A 5,991-nucleotide genomic window follows, 5' to 3' on the forward strand; every position below is an offset into this window, starting at 1 on the left:
TGTGCTGCCTCACTTTCTTGAAAGATTTCAATTTTTATTTAATCAATTCCTGGTGCCTTGTTCTTTGCCAATTCCTTCAATGCACTTCGGACTTTCTCCCTGAGTATCATTGGCTTTTGTTCATATGGTATCTCTTGAAATGGTTGAACATTAATCATCAATAGCAGTATATATATACATTCCTTAAGGAACCTGATGGAACAATGGGTATGCACTCCTCTTGACTGCTAACCAGAAGTTGGTAGTTTGAATTTACCCAAGCATTCCTCCTATGAAAGATCTTGTGTTTTGCTTCATAAAGACTGCAGCCTACATAAGCCTTCGAGGAGGTTTACTCTGTCACATGGGGTAGGTATCAGTCAACACAGACTGGATAGAACCTTATAACAAACACATATATTTCCTAAACAGTAAGCATCCAGGTAGAGAAGAGGATGCCAATCTCTGCTTCTTGTAGACACCCTGATCTCCATGACTGGTTCTCTTAGAGACTGTCTTCAATCATATTAAAGTGGAAAAACAAAAGGGGGACACCTTGGCACTCTTCTCAGGCTGAGGTCTCAGAGAAATTCTCTATTGCACTAACTCTCTTAGATAGCTTTCCCTATAAACAGGCTGAAGGTGAGTTAATGGAGGTGAAGTGATCAGGTCTGATTCTGATTTCTTTTAATCAGCCCCAGAATGGATATTTGGCAGCTCCACAACAGTCCCTTTAAAGTGGGGTTTCTTTGAACTTTTGTCCAAAATTCTCAGGTCATAGAAAAATCTAATTAAAAATTCTGTTTGCTAAATTTTAATGTCTTCAGTTATTATTTAAAATTATTTATTTTCAGAGAAATTTATATGTTACCAGGATTTTTCCAAATCTTAACAATGCTATATAGCTATTTCATAGATTAAATATATTTTTGTTTGTGCTCTTCAGCATAAGGAACTTGAAATTTTGCTGTAGTAAGAATTTGGACTGAGCAGTTCTGAAATTCTACCTCAGTGAGACTTTGTTGTTCTCAACTTGTCAACAATAACTACGTAAGTGATAAAAACTGTTTCTTTCTGCAGAATGGCCATTAAGTGAAATAAAACTTTAGGAAAGGTTGAAAAGGCAGCTAAATTGCCAGGTAAGGATGTGTTTGGAATCACATGAGTCTTTATTAAGGTGTGACTTGGAGGAAAGCTGAGAACCTGAACACACATTTCAAAATTTATCATTTTGGAGATTCACTGATACCTTACAATAAAACCACAGCAAACTTTAAGGTCCTATGCAAAATTATATATACATTTATTGTTGAAAGGGCTCTCTCATGTTAGGGATTATAGTCTCCTGTAGTTGTAATTTGTTTGTGTATTTCTTTTTTTTATGGTATTTTCAGGTGTTTTTTTTTCTTCATTTTTTTTCAAGAATCAATCCTCATTTTTTTTCATGTGTGTGTGACTTACTAGTTTCTGAACTTATTGATCAAACTCTCTCCCCAGGTATTTGCTTGGCTTGTTCACTTATTTTTTTCAAGTCACTGCTCAAATGTCACCTCTTCAGAAAAAATATTCTGTTTTATCTGAAATAGCAACTCCCTTTCAGCTGTTAGCTATTTATCCTGCTCTATTTTTTTTTTTTTTTTCCTTTAGGGTACTGATCTCTGTGTAACATTGCTATATATATTTTTAAAGATTTTATTATGAATTAGTTGATGGTTATTTTAAAAAGGGCAAATTTTGCAAGCCAGTCTTCTGCCTGCTAGCATATACCCTTTTCTGTGTCCATGAGTATAGAATCCTCAGCTTCTCTATGTCTCTATGCTATCTCCTCTGCCTCTGTCTTTGGTGGTGCTGCTTCTCTGGTTAGGATCACACGCAAGATTAACTATTGCCCCCCTTTTGTTACACAACTTCTATCTTTACAGTTGTGATACTTGCAATTAGTCATGATAACACTTACTCACTACTGAAACAAAAACATTTCTATCCCCTCTCCTTTCACCATATCCATCTTGACAAGATGAAAACTACTCAGTGGGGATTCTACATCCTGACCCATTCGAGCTCTGAAACTAAACTCACTCTTGAAAATATGTAAGCTCACTCCTGAAAATGTGTAAACTAGCCACTTCTTTTATAGCCTACCCCACCCCTTATTTTAGGTAGTCATTGTCTAAGTTGCCTGCCCTTATCAACCCTGTGTATTGAGGTACCGAGGGGATAGGCTTGATCCTTGATGTGAGGAATCCTTCCCTCTCAGTTGGTGTTTTGAGCTACTACATCCATAAGTAAAGGTGAAGTTAATCAAACTGTAGCAATTTATACGTGTTTCCTTTATCAAATTCCTTTATCTTCCTCTAGTTGAGTTCTGATCATCAAGCCATTGAAGCTAGGTCAAATAAGTACTATCTGCAAGTTTGGGTGTTTTTGTGAGTCTCCCCTCACTTCATATCAGCTGGATGCTTCACTCTCATCTCTAGCCATCAATGGCTAGGTCATTTTCCACGGGGTCAGGAGTTCCCAAATCTCCCCAAACTTCAAACAAACCAGTCCTTCTTCTTCTCTTTCTCATCTCAAGGTTGACAGGAGTCTATGGAACATGGTCAAACTCAGCCCATATCTTCATTACTGCCTTTTCCCCACTTCCACTCACAAGTAGACCAACACAGCCACCAATGAGCTTACAAGTCTGCTCGTGTGTTCCATTTGAGTTTCCAACTTAGAAGGGGACGTGTCCTAAAAGGCTGATTTTTTTGCCATGATGGCTCCCAGGTGAACACCTTGCTTGTTCTTGTAATAGCCAAACAGTCTGCTCCTTTTTTCTTTTTCTTTCTTTCTTTCTAGTCTTTCTTTCAAGAAGCATCTTCTGTTCTTCTAGCTGTCCGGGTTGGTCTGCATGTCCTTTCAAGAGGGAATGTCTTACCTCATAAGGTTCTGGATGGGGCTCAGGATTCTACCTAAGGCACTATACTCTACAAAGGCTCAATAAGAAACCCATTTCACTAGGCAAGTTCTAGAACCCCTTTTAGGTATTCTATCAGTTTGTTGTACTCTGGTGGCTTGTGAGTTGCTGTGATTCTGGAAGCTATGTCACGGATATTTTAAATACCAGCAGGGTCACCCATGGTGGACAAGTTTCAGATGAGCTTCCAATGAAGACAGAAGAGGAAGAAAGAGTGATGAACGACTTCTGAATATTTAGTCACTGAAAAGCTTATGAATAGCAGAGAAAAACTGTCAGAGAATATTGAAAGTGCCATGGGCTGCCAAAAGAACCAACAGACCTGTGTTGGAAGAAGTGTAGCCAGAGTGCTCCTTGGAGGCCAGGATGGCTAAACTTCATCTCTCATACTTTGGACATATTGTCAGAAGGACCAGTAGCTGGAGAGGATATCATGATTGATAAGGTGGAGGGTCAGAGATAAAAAGGAAGACCCTCCAGTGAGATGGATTGGCCAAGTGGCAGCATTAATGGGATCAAGTGTGGCAACAATTGTGAGGTTGGCTCAGGATTGGGCAGTGTTTCAGACTTTTACCAATTCAAATTATTCCTTGATCCTTGTATCACAGAGTCCTGTTGTCCCAGGTTGAGTAGACATCACTGCTCTTCCATTTAGCCCATGCAAACCTACATAAGTCTTCCCCTATCTTCATTGTTTTTCCACCCCACCCCAACTTATGCTTTACTGATTGCTCTCCCCCACCCCTGGTAACCAACTAAGAATTTTTTTTTCTTTTAGTATGGGCATCTTTTCTTAAGCTTTTACAATAATGGTCATATGCAACATGTGTCCTTTTGAAAACAGTCAAACATCTTAACGTTATTTCCTCTCCTTTAACCCCTTTCAGCCTATGTCTCAATTCCTAGATCATAGAGTCTTGCTATTTTAAGGCTGTGTCAATGTCACAGTCTACCATTTAGCTCATGTATACCTCCCAGAGTTTTCCCCTATATTCTTCAATTCTCTGCCCTCCTCCCACTTTTTATGCATTGGCCTTCCCATCTTATTTATTGCCCTCCCTGTCACTTGAGTTAACACACGTCTATCCCCTGACTTGTGAGTTACTGTCCCTTCCTTTCCACTCTGGGTAACCCTCAGAGAATTATTCTTTTAGTATGGTGATTTTTTTCTTAAATTTTTACAGTAATGGACTTATGCATTATCTGTCCTTTTGTACCTGACTAACTTCACTCAATATTATGTCCACAAGTCTCATTCATGTTATGTGGTGTTTTGCAGCTTCATAGTTATTCTTCTAGGTAGCATAGTATTTTATTTTATGTGCCAGAGTTTGTTTATCCATTCTTCTGTTGATGGGTATTTGAGTAGTCTCCAGTTTTTTGCTATTGTGAATAGTGCTGTGATGAACATTGGTGTTCATGTATCTACTCATGTTCTGATTCATATTTCTTGTGGATATATACCAAGTAGAGTGATTGCTGGATCATAAGATATTTCACTTTTTTTTTTTTCTGAGGAAGTGCCATACCATTCTCCAGAGTGGTTGAACCAATTTGCCGTCCCACCAGCAATGTAAGAGGGTCCCAGTCTTTCCACACCTTGGCCAGCATTTGTTGTCCTCTATTTTTATGAACTTTGCTGTTACTACTAGTGTGAGATGATGTCTTACTGTTGTTTTGATTGGCACCTCTCTAATGGAGTCTTAAGGAGCTCTGGTAGCATAATGGTTACAAATCGGGCTGTGAACTTTAAGTTCAGCAGTCTGAAACAACCAGTCACTCCGCGAAAGAAAGATGAGGCTTTCTGCTCTCGTAAGGATTTACAACCTCAAAAACCCTGTACAGGGTCGCTATGGGTCGAAACCGACTTGAAGGCACTTAACAACAACAATAGCTACAATGGAGTCTTGATGTGTCACTGTGGGCTAATGCATCAGACTGCAAAGGTGTTTAAACTACAAGGTCAGTGGTTCAAGCTCACTAGCTGCTCCTTGGAAACCCTATAGAGGGTTCCTATGGGTCGGGATCAACTCAATGGCACTTAACAACAACAAAAATGGCTAATGATCATGAATATTTCTTCATATGTTTGTTCGCTGCCAGAATGTCTTCCTCGGTGAAGTGTCTATTCATATCCTGTGCCCACTTTTTAATTGGGTTATTTGACTTTTTCTTATAGTTTCCTATGAATTTTAGATATTAGTCCCTTGTCTGATGTGTCATTGCAAAATATTTTTTTCCCAGTCTGTAGACTCCCTTTTTACTCTTCTAGTGAATTCTTTTTATGCACATAAATTCCTAATTTTTAGGATGTCCCATTCATCTAATCCATTCTCTCTTGTTTGTATGTTTTTTTTTTGCCATGTTTGATAATCTATGTATGCCGTATATTAGAGCCCTTAAGTTTGTGTCTATTTTTCATTGCTAATCTTTATAATTCTGGGATTTATGTTTAGATCTTTAATCCATGCTGAGCTAGTTTTCATTTGTGGTGTGAAGTATATATAGGTCTTATTTCATTCTTTTGCAAATATATATCCAGTGTTGCCAGCACCATTTGTTGAAAAGACTGCCTCTTCCCCATTTAATGTATTTTGGCTCTTTGTCAAAGATCAGTTGACTATACATGGATGGATTTACTATGGGTTCTCAATTTTGTTCCAATGATCTATGTGTCTTTCATTGTACCAATATCAGACTGTTTTTTTCCACTGTGGCACTGTAGGAAGTTTGAAGTCTGGAAGAGAGAGGCTTCCCACTTTGTTCTTTTTTCTTAAGAAGTGCTTTGATTATCCAAGGTCTCTTTCCCTTCCAAATAAAGTTCATGATAATTTTTTCATCTCTTCAAAGCATATTGTTGGAATCTGGATTGTGATTGCATTATATCTGTAGATTGCTTTGAATGGTATTGACACTTTCACAATGTTAAATCTTCGTATCCATGCGCATACATTGTCCCATTTTTGTAAATCTTTTTTGGTTTCTTGTAGTAGTGTCTTGTAGTTTTCTTTATATAGGTCTTTTGTTTCTCTGGTTAGATTTATTCATAAATA

Source organism: Chrysochloris asiatica, unplaced genomic scaffold (genome assembly GCF_000296735.1).
Source record: "Chrysochloris asiatica unplaced genomic scaffold, ChrAsi1.0 scaffold00388, whole genome shotgun sequence".
Taxonomy (NCBI): Eukaryota; Metazoa; Chordata; class Mammalia; order Afrosoricida; family Chrysochloridae; genus Chrysochloris; species Chrysochloris asiatica.